The sequence below is a fragment of the Glossina fuscipes genome, unplaced genomic scaffold, assembly GCF_014805625.2.
Source record: "Glossina fuscipes isolate IAEA_lab_2018 unplaced genomic scaffold, Yale_Gfus_2 86, whole genome shotgun sequence".
Taxonomy (NCBI): Eukaryota; Metazoa; Arthropoda; class Insecta; order Diptera; family Glossinidae; genus Glossina; species Glossina fuscipes.
In genome coordinates, this window is record NW_023998440.1 from 3,223,887 (window position 1) to 3,237,697 (window position 13,811).

General features: G+C 33.5%; 1 protein-coding gene across 3 annotated transcripts in view; it reads left to right on the plus strand.

The window, feature by feature from the left end:
- Positions 1 to 13,811, plus strand: part of LOC119638238 (putative uncharacterized protein DDB_G0277255) — a 41,367-nt gene that overhangs the window by 13,965 nt on the left and 13,591 nt on the right. The window lies entirely within an intron of this gene.

Consider the following 13,811-nt stretch of genomic DNA (forward strand, 5'->3'; position numbering starts at 1 on the left):
TTAATTTCAGCTAAGTAATTTTCCATAAAAATAAATTCCCTTAAGAAGGAAAAATCAAGTGCACATTCGCAGGCGCGTCATGCAGCTGCAGACCGATGAAAACGATTAGCGGGAAAAACTGTGATTTTGGGTATAGTAACATGCTTGTAAAAATGTATATAATTAGAATATTTGTGGAAGGGATAGTTAGTCGGGCAGGAACACGGAAGTTGAGAGTACGGCCAAAATGAATTGTGAATAATTCTACATTTTAAGGAACTTAATTGTAAATAAAAGATCCTACTGTTAAGGAATATAATTGTAAATAAAAGAACTTTGAAGTGTATTTCTCTTGAACAAATAATCCACGGACTGTTTCTTAGAAAAGCGAATTTCATAACAATATGTTCTTGTCGATCATCGCATTAATGCTACCTATTTGACTAGTGGTCTGTCCAAGCTTTAAAGCCTGTTTCCTGTGCTTTACGATTTTTGTATCTACTACCAAGGACCGGTGGTGCTAGGTCTATCCTTATACTTTTCTTAACTTTATAATATTCAAAAATACGCTTGGAAGACTTAACGAGCTGGAAGCTGTGCGAACGTAAAGTTGTGAACAAATATTTCGAAATAAGTAAGGTCAACATTTACAGTGTATTTTTATTCTTAGTTAATGGTCATGGACTGAGAGTGCAAAGAACAATAAATAATAAAGAAAAGAGATGTTGATACAGATATATTCACATACTTACATATCTACAAACGAAAAACTATTACAACAGCAGACAGTGACATAATCTGTAAGTTGTCCTGTCGGTTTTCGTTTCCAGCAAGAGACTCATTGCAGTTTACGTATAGAAATTTTGACAAGGTAGATTGATGCTAGGCTTTATTAGGCGATGTTCTGAGGAAATCGATAATCGATGTTTTACAAAAACGCTGTATGTCAACTTGGTCAGCTCAATACTGAAATATGTTATCCTTCCTATCATTGCCAATGTTGGATCAATTAAAACGGAATAATCTGAATTGGAATGGGGTTTCGCTCGTTGCAATCTGAAATGAAAATCGATTATCGCTACTTATAGTTGTACAATTACTCGGAAAAGTCAGATTAACTTTAGGTTTTTCCTTCTTGGGGAGGGCGGTAACTGTTGCTGTAGACTTTGTTATACGAGAGAAATTTCAATGTGCCTAACCATTTTTGTAGGAAAACTATGGCGACGCAAACGTAACTAAGACTTTTTCAATCTGTTGCGTCCTTTGTAAAAATCTAAATGATATAATATTCTAATCTCTTAATCGATTTTGTTCATTTAATATGAAACCGACTCGTCTGCCGTTGTCATACTAAAATTAATTTTTAATCTTTAATGCTTCATATGATTTATTAATAAAGGAAATATGTTTCTTATGATTGCTTGTCAAGCTTCTTTTTATGTTCTTCTTACTTTTGATTTATAAGTTTACTCAAAAAATTTAGTTTATAACATTTAATTTCAAGATCAGTCTTAAGATAAAAAAATTTTTCAAGGTCATCAAACAGGTTAGGATAAAAAAAGTGCCTCTGTAATCTAACGTCTACGATTTGTATCAAAGATCTACCGATCAACGCTTTCCCCTGAACTCTTATTAGGAACTTCACTTGAACCGTATAGAAGCTAATAAATTAGAAAGTGATAAAATTCGAATCTCGGAACTAAATAGATTTATTATTAATTTTTTTTTTTTTTTTTGCAAAATTCATCAGCGTAGTGGTCGTCAATGGTCGAATCGGTTCAACCCTTGAAAAAGTAACATCGATGATAATGAATAACTTGTCAAGACTCTTAAGGTATTCATCAATTTCCCCAATGCCCATGTCGCTTGGAGAGCATCGTTTTGAGATTTGCAAGTAAATAATTCCCGCTATAAGCTGATGGAAGAGCATACGGTGTTTTCAAGATTTTTTGTTGGGTTCTTCCTTTGGGCCCATTTTTAAAAGCGATATTGAATAATATTCTGCCGACTCTGAATGAAAGTACTATATATGGGTTTTATGTCATAGCACACGTTCTCTCGCTGAACTGTAAATAACTTTTTTTTGCACTTTCTATACGCCGTTATTCGCCGTGTCTCGTTTAGATCCATAGAAAGTGCAAGTGCAGTTGCAATGCTGAAAGTCGGGGATCATATATAGATATCACGTCATGTTATAACTAGAAAATGTCAATTCTGCAAACGACGACTGTCAAAATTTAATGTCATTTCGATCACTTACTTTGTAGTTACAGTGATTTCAACGCAACTAACTTTTTATATTTTTATGTGTTGTGATCAGATTTTGTAAACGAATTTTCAGAAGTTTATTCATAGAAGAGCTCGAAAAAATTAGATTGAACCGTATTTCTCGATATACATCGTCCCTATTGATATGAAGCGGGGATAGTATTCTATAGTTTAAGATTATCCTAAGATGCATTCGGTCGTTAGCGAATATAGTGATGGAACGTGGACGTACGTCCCGCTGTTTTACGTACAACCCTTCATTCGTAATCCTACAAGATAAATAAGACGAAATTATATCAGCTTTTTATGAACTAATTTACATTGGAAAGAAATGAAACAACGATATATTCGACCACGTCCCAGCACCCTGCAGTTATTCCCATAACGGCTTTACAAATAAGGCATTATATGGGAATTAGTCGAAGAATTGGTTCGATCCGAAACATCTTCAATAGCATTCGTGCCTGGCTCAAAACATTTCAGTGAATGAAATTTTATCGAAATATTTCAAAAATTTTAGGTTGAACACTAGAAAACAAGACAGACAGACGGCGAGAGTGACAAACTAGCTTAAACGGTATAATAAATCGTGCGTCTTTCTGGGTGTTGCATACATTCTAACAAACTTAATATATCCCTAAAAGTGGACAACAAAAATAAATTTTGATTAATAAGAAGCGCCGTTTACGTCATTGCTTAACATTATTAATGTGATTAATCCTGTACCCAAAAGGCTTTCTTACTAAGGGTCGGTCAACATTGATGTAAACTAACTGTCGCATTGACTGATTAAAATTATTAGATTGAGTTCCTAGCAAGAGGATGATCATAATGTACCATTTAATAGTCAGATTTTCGCGTGAAGATACCTTTCAAAACACTGCTGAAGACCTCAAAGCTCTATTCTCTATCTAGCGTACCTTGTTCTTAATTTTTTGTTTTTTTTTTTGACTGTGATATTCAATGAACCTTTCTTTAAGAATTAAGAAAAAGAAAGAAGAAGAATTCTTTAAAATTACATGACCTCCGAGTATAAACTTAAGCTTCTTCTCTGTTTGGTTGGTACAATCGGAATTAATATTTTAAAAGAAGTTTGATGACATTCGAGTTGTCAGGATCGTACATTTGTCGGTCCAATTTAATTTGAACAAAACAGAAACGTACACATACATAGAACAGACAACACACGATAAAGGAATGGAGGGAGCTCGTCGCCCGCCTTGAAAGCGATGAGAGTAATCATGCTCTACAAACGCGTTTTATAAATTCGCTCATCGGATGACATAACACCTTTTACGAACAACAAACACATCGCCACGAGTGAGGAAAACAAGCAAAATGACTTTGATTTTTGACTGCTTTTCGCATGTTTTTCCACAACTTGTGCGACATTTAAATATTTGATCCCTATCGTTATAACGTCAGACGCACTCTGACTTTGAACTTAGAAATGCGATGGGCTTCATAAGAACCAGAGGCATGCGCGAACACAATACATCTTTTAGAACGCGATACAAGTCGCCTACCGAGGTACAATTGTGAACATTTCCAAAGCATTTGCTTACGCAATTCCACTCTTTATTTAACACAAACTCGATCTTCCGTATATTTGTTAATTTTGGACAAACAACACCCGAAACTACTATTAGATATGTTAATGCAAGGAATAAGCCCAGAAGAATAAAAGAAAGCCTTCGCATTTCTTGTAAAACTACAAATATGTAATCAACCGTGCCTTTTGCTAATGACCAAGATAGGTGAAAAAAGAAAACATAAAAAACGCGAATGAACTTTAAAGTAATAGTGGCAGTTAAAGCGGAGATAGTAATTTTCAAACGTTCTACGTCCTGAAGTTCTACTCTTGAAATTTCTTCATATGGTGTAGTCTGTATTGACTTTTTAAAATTCCAAAACCCATGTGGTAGAAGATTTGCTACAAATACACAGATAAAAATGCACAGGTGTGGCTGGATTGATTCACACTCTAATACTGAGTCAAGTGTACTAAGCATAATGTACACATATTCTGAAGCTTTCTTCTGTGTGTTGCAAACGTTTGGACAAAACAAATGTATTCCCCGAATGAATCGAAATTGAACTTTGTTTTCATTACAAAGCAAATGAATATCTTAAAATTAATGTACACGCAACTCACTTTAGAACATTTGGAGTTATATTTTACTTTTATATGGATTTTTGAGCAGCTTGGGCGGCTCTTCCTCATTAACTCATACGAAATGAAACATCGTGGAGGCAGTTATTTGCCTTTGTTTTAATATTAATGTTCTTTCAATGTATCCATGAAATGGGTCAATGATTGAGGTTAGGGAATTGCAAGCGGTATGAACTTAGAACTAATGATTTTCCTCTTTTCAATTCAGTGACCGTTAAACCAAATCGCAAACTATTGTAGCATAAATAAATTGAGAAATATTTATCATAAAATCAAGTAAATTGTTAGTGAAAATTGAAATTAAATCAATTGTTTAGATCAAGAAGTCAAAGGTAACCGCAATGCCACACAAGAGCCAACAATCAAATAATATATAAAACGTATTCACATCTACATGTCGACAAGGAGAACCGCAATATCTACCAATGAAAAGACATAATGGTATATTAAGTTTGTCATTAGGTATGCAGAACGCATCAGGGTGAAAGGGCTTTTACAGCTGTCGCTGTTTTTTCTCTTTTCCCGAATTCTCTGAACTTTGCAGAAATTTCGAGAGACTAACGAAAGTTATGAAGAATCTTATTCTTTCCTAAAAGAATGGTGAGATTTCGAGATATGCATCTTGACTTGAAAGTTGCCTTTCAAATCCTTTCAGACATAATGGTTTTGTCATAATATTATTAACATAAAATTTTGTCATGAAATAATGAAATAATGTACAACTTGTACCTTTTCTTTCGGATCAAATAATTAGCGGTTTGTAATTAATAACGCGAAATAATGGGTGAACGTTTATATCTCGTAAACTTAAATTTATCTCAATTATTCAGAAAGAAAGCGTGATTGTATAAACGAAGTTTAATGTGAATATAAAAACAATTAGCTAAAATTCCGACCGCAAATATTCTCAAAAGACTGATGCTTTATTAAAAGAGGAGATCTAACGGAGCACTTATGTTAATAATTTGCAATTAAAATTAAATGTAAAAACCAATCTAAAATTTATTATGAGTATTTTTTTCACGACGGTATAATTTTCAAGATCCATCGAGGCGTCAAAACAACATGCCTTCAACTAATGAACAAAAAAAAGAAAAACTTGTCCCGGTTCAACGTGTAGCGAGCACAGTTTTCCTTAATTTCTTGCTTATTTTTTCATTTTACTCGTATATTCTTATAACACGAATTTACAATAACAATAACAACAATAAGAACAGGAAAACAAAAAAAAAATAAATCTTCCGAGGAAATGAAAATCTATTTAGAAAGCAATGAATATGGCTTCATTGACCATACATTGAATGTGATTAAAAAAAAAATAAAAAATAAGGGCAGGGTAACTATGCAAAGTCACATTTATATGTGACATATACAAATATTACATATATAAATACATTCATCTCTTGTTACATAAAATCTTTGAATTAAATTTTCCTCATCTGCACCTTTGTAGTTGAAAGGAAAGGCAAATACATGCGTGTGGGCAACAAACAATCGATTGTAAGTGTGAAAGAACATTTAGATTAGATTACGTTTAGAAAATAATCACACAACACAAGATCTCAATTCAATTATTTAGCACCTGAAATTCTACACTTTTGTTTAAAATGCTGAAAACCTAATATAGCGTATGATATGAGTAGAATATTGTGGTCCTCTCATACATACGCATATGGCAGTATTGAATTTTTTTTTTTTTTTTTTTTTTGCTTTCTTTGCAATTTTTCTCTTAATCTTTCCCCCACAAGCAGTTGTTTCGTTTACGTTTCATTCGTCTTTCTAATGTTGCGTAAAAGAAGTTACAATCCAACATCGAGAGTATATAGCATAAAAAAGACAGTTAGTTTAGATGACATGTGTTTAAATTCTCTACACGTGTGCATATGAATATATATCAAATACAAATATACATATATATATATATATATATATATATATAATCAAACACATACATTTATATGCACACATATATGAACATTTGGGTATGTGTATGTGCCCTTGAGTGCACTTAAATGACCATAAGATAAAAATTGACAAAAGCACTTGTATAACATTGAATCCGGGCGACTTCTCCTTTTTCTTTTATTCCGCCTTCTTCTTCACGCACAAGTAGAGATGACTACGGCATACCCATTTATCAGACTATCGATTGTTTCGAATTTATTTTGAGCATTGTTTTCTTTCAAAGACATCATTATCGGCATATCGAGGTTGGCAAAAAAAGTCTGGAGCATAAGCAAGAAAAAAAATAGATTTTTTCTCATAGTTCGACTTTGTACATCAACGCAGTGTCCGTCCGGAATGATACTATCAGTCGAATCGTTTTTTAACATTTTCGAAGCTTCGTTGAAAAAAATATTTTTGTTCCACTGCAAACAAACGCGGTCCCTAACCTGCGGTCAGGCGGTGCAGCTTCGAATATGTGCGTAGCCTCAACTATGCGACGGTCACCCAGCAACCTTAGGTGCTCCTGAGCGATGTTTTCGTCAGTTTATACAGTTTTTGGTCACTCCGAATGTCCATCGTCACCCAAATGTCCTACTACTGCACCCATCTCTCAACTCACTTAACCACAATTTCAGTGTAATAAATAATGGTGCGGTATTTTTTCGATTTATATATACATAGATATATTGCCTTTCAAGAACAAATACTTAATGGGGGCTCGATATTCCTTCTTTTTCATTTTCTCACAAGCGATAACATTCACTCATTTAAATGACTATTAACTCAGATCCGAAGTGGCTGAAATTTTGGTGACCACGTAACAACGCATGCAGACATAAATGTCCCCAACTTTTGCAGACTTTTTTACTGTCGCCTTGTCATGTTCATGTTGGAAACTTTTCCCCCAGCCGACGTATTGAATGACTTAGAATAGTGTTAACATTGTCCTGAGATCAAGTGATTTATGATGGGTCAATAAGACAAGCAAAGAAAAAGAAAAAATTACATATGCGACACAAAGCGAATCTTTTGTCAGCCCTTATGCTTCGAAAAGCTCTTATATTTTATAATTTCTCACTAAGATGCGTTCAATAGTAATATGAGCATAAATGAACGTAAAGTTGGCATTATATTAAATAATTGATCGTAAGGAAAGTCACTTTCAATACAATTATATCTGAATAGAATTAATTCCAAATCATTAACAGATAATAATTACTTGACCCACCATTTAGACCAATCAAGGCCAATAATTGCTCGTAGTATGAAAATATTTTTATCCTTCTTTGCAATGTTGTCCATGACTTCTCTATAATACTCTTCATTTCTTAACTCGGCTGAATTACCAGAAATGGATGAATAAGTAAAAATAAACGCGATAGTCTGTTTGTTGCAATAATATACATTCTCGAGACGCATATGCAACAAAATCGCTGAGCGCTTTTCGCTTATGTGTGAAGAATTGGAGATTCGCTCTATTTTGAGCACAATAGCTAGAGATCAGTTGACGCAAGATCTTGGATTTATACACTTTGAGGCAGTCACTCAGCGATTACGTACACAAAAAAAATTGATGTCCGAAATTTGGATATAGTAGGCAAACCTGTTGTAAACGGCATGAAAAAATTTGAATAGAGGAGCAACAAGGCAACAATTGTTGCCTGCTAAGACCGCGTACAAGTTAATGCAATATATACAAAAAAAAAAAAAAAAGAAGAAGAAGAAGCACATATGGGTTACGTGGATAAGGATGAGAAGCGAAAATGAACAACTCGGAGCTAGTTTTTAGGTTTAAACCATTTTTAAATGTAGACAGGAATATTACCACCTATAACATAAACGTTACTCCTTTCATTAAGGAGAAATAATTAAAAAAACTTTGCGGGACATATAGAAGGAAAATAGAGGTAAGATAATTTATGCTTATATATAATATTCATATAGAGGTGGTCCTCGTGTAACGCGGTACATCTCAAACACGATTTCGATAAAACGCGGCACAAGCTTTGCGAATATCTTTTGATATCTGTCAGGTTGTCCATCTGTCCGTTGTAAACATTCATTTGGCGGCAAAAGTGAAGCTTTCGACTTCAAATATTTCAGAAACATTGGAAGATCTTGCGCACAGGTCCGTCTTGAAAATAGAATAAATCGGTCAAAGATAATTTAAAACCGTCTTTGTTTTCAAAAATGGAAACTATTCCGTTACTTATAAACTGCAACGAATACAATGATAAAAATGTTTATTTATATTGTATGGGTTACCTTGCAGCACTTGTAAAATATGGGAAAATCGGCCGCTCGTACACATAGTTATAAGCGATTTTTTTCACTTTTTTTAAGTTTGCTTTCTGCTTATTACTTCGAAGGTAAACAAGAGAAAATGTTGAAAATTATTCTGTACATTTTTCATATGAAGATATGTTATCTGTCTAAAAATGTTAGTTAGTTCCAAGGACTTGGAGAGTGGAATTAATCCTAAATTAAATATCGCTGATAAAAAAGCGACTGAATACAGTTGGTTCCCCTACTTGTTTTATTTAATATATATTTTTTTATAAAAACGTGAAGTTCAGTTATGTTTACATTTATGTTTATGTTTGGGGGCGAGATTTAAACTATTATAAAATTTTATATATTAAGGCTTGGTTTCGATAAAGCAAGATACGTATTCGCTCGACTTATATTATTTCTCGTGAATCTCGTGTAACGCGGCCTCGATATAACATAACACATGGCACACATTGCCTTGATTTCTAGTTTAAATAAATAAATAAAAAAATTTCCTATAACAGTGAGATACTAATTAATGGTGTTATACGAGAAACATCTGTATCTCACATTTTCATTTTTAAGTTTATCCTGTGTAATTATACGGCTTTACAGGTCGCTGTAAAGAGAAACAATAATAATTCCATTCATGCTTGAATTTGACGCAATGTACATAGATGTAAAATGTTTATCGGTCCGTCAATCGACTGTTAATACATTTGTCAATAATTCCGCAGACTAGCATATCGTCTCTTTGTATTATTCCCAAAATGTGTTATCCTCCTAAGGACGACTTTCAACATTTCATATTATCTCGATTATTCGTTTCAGAGTGACATTAGTAGTTCCAGTGAAGCTTTCAAAACAATGCAAAGATTCGAGTTTCGCAGTACCGTTCAACCTCAGTATTAGCGTAAAAGGGTTATGGGAACTGTTTGGTTTGTCGAAAATAAAAATTTGTGAATTTGATGATTTTAAACGAGATCGTATGAATAAACGATACCGACGAAAACAAACGCTTAATAGAGGCGGTTACATCAGAAAAAAATCGCGAAATTTTTTTGATTATTAAATAGTGGAGGAGTGGCAAGCATGTATATTTTAAAGAGATATCAAGAAGCGATGTATTCATTGTTTTAGATGAGAACTTAGCCATCAAAAGCCTCCGCAACGTTGCACAAGTTTCACAAGTTGATGGCTTAAATGGCAAAATTGAATCACTTGAAGTATGACTTGTATGGATTCGCAAATTTGAAGAGGGTGCTCCAAGAAGAAGAGTATTTGATTCGAAACATAGGGTGGTTATAAAAGCTAAAGTTTAGGTGAACAGTTTGTATTGGAGAAAAAAGGCATTGCACACTTAGAGGAACGTTAGACAGACTGTATCATTTTTGAAGGAGATTATATTGTTGATAAGGAATCTAAGCTAAAACTAAGCAAAAGCACATTTTAGAGGTCTAAACACTTAACGAATCGTTCCATAAAAAAGACTTAGGACAGATTGTAAAGAAGGACAATTATGTTAATTAGGTAGTCCTGGGATTTGTTGACATTTTTAATGTTTTCTTAGGGTACTCAGGTAATCAAATTAAAAAGTTGCACATTTGCAAGCTCAATTCAGTTTAGAAAGTATACGTGCCGTGCCGAACCTAAATGAGATGATTAAACATTCTCTACCATGAAGCCAAACATTATTGCAACTGAGTGGTTGTGCTCTGCTTACTTACTATGGTAACCTTGTCAAGGGAATCACTTTTGCTATTCTTTGGCCTCCCTGCGGCATATTTGGGTTTAAGTTAGTTGCTTGTGATTTGATTGGTGCTGAAAGGCGTACGTTAGGCGCCTTTGGCCTTTTGGCCTTTTTTTGGCCTTTTGGCCTTTTACAAGAAAACTTCATATTGTTTTATGTAATTTTATATTAATTTTTGCATTTTGCATTTGAAATTTGCATATGAAATTTGAAAATTTAAATAAAATGCATAAATAAATAAATAAAAATGTTTTTAATAACCATGCAATAGTACGAAAAGGAGAAGTTACATGATGTTATTTGGTTCCTTCCTTCCTTGTGTAAATGTTTTATAACAAAAAAAGTACAAAGAAAAGGAAACAAATTCATATCTCAAATTATAACGACTGAAAACATGTCATTTTATAATATGAAGTATTATTGATGTTGTTTGATTTTCGTTATTCACTTTGTTCTTTACCTCCCCCGATTCACTGGTGAAAATTGCGAAAGCATGAAAGAAAAAAAAAAAGCAGACGCACACCTATCATAACATGCGACAAGGCAAACAGATAATGTTCATATTTATGTCAAGGATATGTTATAATTCATTTACAATAACGAGGAAAACTGAAAGCACTTCAAGTAAATCCTGGATACTTACGACCTAAGAGACATGCATATGAAAGTTGCTCAGTTTCCAGTGGCATAGCGACAGTATCATTATACACACACTTAGATTTCTTCATCAAACTCGACTGTGCTAATGCGCAAGTTTTTGAAAGAAAATACGTTGAAAAGTTTATTTTAATACAAAATTGTTTGCAGCTTTAAATCATTTTGGAAGGTCTAAACTTAATCTTTTAAGATCAACTGACTGATCAAGTTGTTAGGATAGTTTTCAACTTTCTATCACGAAACTTTCATCCTTCAGCGGTTCAAGAGAATAGATATACCTTTGCCAGGTCATCTAAGTGTTTTCTTCAATATCTATCGAGAATGCGCTGTATATGTTAAACGGAATGTGAGAACTCGTATATGTTACATAAAGGGAACGTTTTCCTAGCATATCTTTCGTTCATAGTGAATTCTCTTTTTGCCGGCAGTGGTATGTATATAAATAATAATACACCCACACGTATTTTTGTTCACCATAAAGTCGTTCGTAGTAACAACATGAGTAATTCGTTGCTGTCATGTTTTTTATTTCTCTTTCTTTACAATATTCCTAAAGGTTGTTCTTATCAACCAGGGAATCGATTTGACAACATTATGTCGTTAAAGTTACTTTTATAATATTTTTTTTATTAATAATGTTTTCGATTGTTGTGGCCTCCCCGCAAAAAAAAGATATACGCACGTTGCAAAGCGAATTTTAGATACCCAACATCGCTCCTAAAACGTTCAGTTAAATGCGTTGCACATGGCTTGCTCTAGTTTTTATACGCCTTTATTTAGCTTTCCAGTGTAAGTTAATTGTGAAAATCCGCTGAAATGTTCGCCAAGTTGTCCTATTTTTTCGTAGCAAATTTTTAAATAAACAAAGTAAGAGAAAGAGAGAGAGACGTACATTGTGAAATCTATTTAATATTTCATGCTTTTGTCTTCACTTTTAGAAATTTTAGCAGATCGAACGATCGAATTTATATACTCCATAAAAACTTTTAAAAATTACGATAATCGAACCTATTTTGATCGAGTCATTGAAATTAATATGTCTGCTCATAACTAGTTGCGCGAATGGCTCATAATAAAAAAAAACAAAAACAATACCCCTCCTTTCCTTCGATAGTAGCAAAGTTGAAAAATCGTAGACCTTTGTATTCCGGACATGACAGTACAAAACGCTGTCCCTTGAACGCGCTATGTGTCTGAAGTTTCAAAAAAGGCAGTCGAGGACTTAGGCTGTGCAAGAATTGAACAAAAATTACTTCACCCCGATCGATGACAGTTCCATTTACACAGTCCATTACACCATCTAGCTTAAATTGTAGCACACTTTCAATGATTGAATGAAAGATTCCGCGATTTGGTCAGGAGGTACGCCTGTTTACCTAGAAGCCTTTTCATTAAGCTCTAGTCTATCATGTTCGTCTCTTTTAATAAAGAAACTCTCGCATATAACTCAAGATGTATTTTTCATTTGTCCAAATGGAAAATTTTGACAAGAAAAAAATCGAAATGCTTAGATTGCTTAGATATTCATACCTATGTTTTGTACAATGAAACATGTTGCCGGTAATTTGATAACGGTCTTCCGACGGAGATTCAATTATTAGGTATGCAAAAAATTCGTATTAAAGGGGTAATAATTCTACGACCTCCTGATTTGAAAGCTGGCGAAAAACGCGTTACTAGCCAAATCGAACTGACCCGATCGACTGTTTCTAAATAATTGCTGTACTTTTTTTACCATAATAATTGTAACTAATGAACTCGTTCACAATTAATTTCCTATACATTATTTTATCTTAACCCTTAAATGCATATTGTAGCCAATTGTCTACATTCCAGTTCCACTTTAATTTTGAGATCAATTTGAAAATTGAAGAAGTAGGTCATAGGTCATAGTCACCTTAATATCAGACATGTATGTATAAGTAGTTGAGATGAATTTAAATATTTCAAATATTCCCACTAAAAGGTGAGAGTACTATGTACATATGAAATGTTGATAGTACAAACCAGGGAATGGTGAACGAAATTTATCCTATGTTTATAATTAAACGGTTATGCTAAAGAGCCACGAACCAAACCTAACTGCCAATCAATCGGTTAAACAAATAAGTAGACAAAGACAATGCGGTAAATTATAAGTTTGCTGTCCATGTTATGAGTTCATTTGAATGCTTTTTTGCACATTGCTCCCTACGCGTACTTCAGGTGACATTGATGGCAGTAGTAGTAGTGGTAGTAGTAGTAGTAGTAGTGGTAGTAGTTGTAATAAGTGTACATAGCGTTCGTTTATTTAATTTCTAAGTTATTTTTCCGAGCCACTATTGTACGCTTTATGTAATAATTGCGGCTGTCCTCCATTTGTTTATTAATTTCCTGTCGTGAGCAATGGGAATGGTGCTGGTCATATTCATTTGAAATTTATTAAAGTCTTATTAAAAAAATTGCTTTTTATTATTTACCATTTCAGAGCCACAAACAAAAAGAATGATATAAAACGCATCGGCAGCAGTTGTGGTGTATGCTCTTCTTATAAACTTTAGAAAAAGAAATCAATTAAAAACACAATTTTTTTTTTTTTTTCTTAATATTTAATTACATTTTTCCATTAAAAAGTGCTATAAAAATTTTAGTGTATGTGGTAGAGATCGATTTTCTTCTATGGTTGCTTGAACGTCCGTTATAGTAAATTTAAATACACATTAGTCGTGTGGGGAATGGATCGCGTCGACAGATTCTTAACGACATCTACTTGAACACTACTTTTTG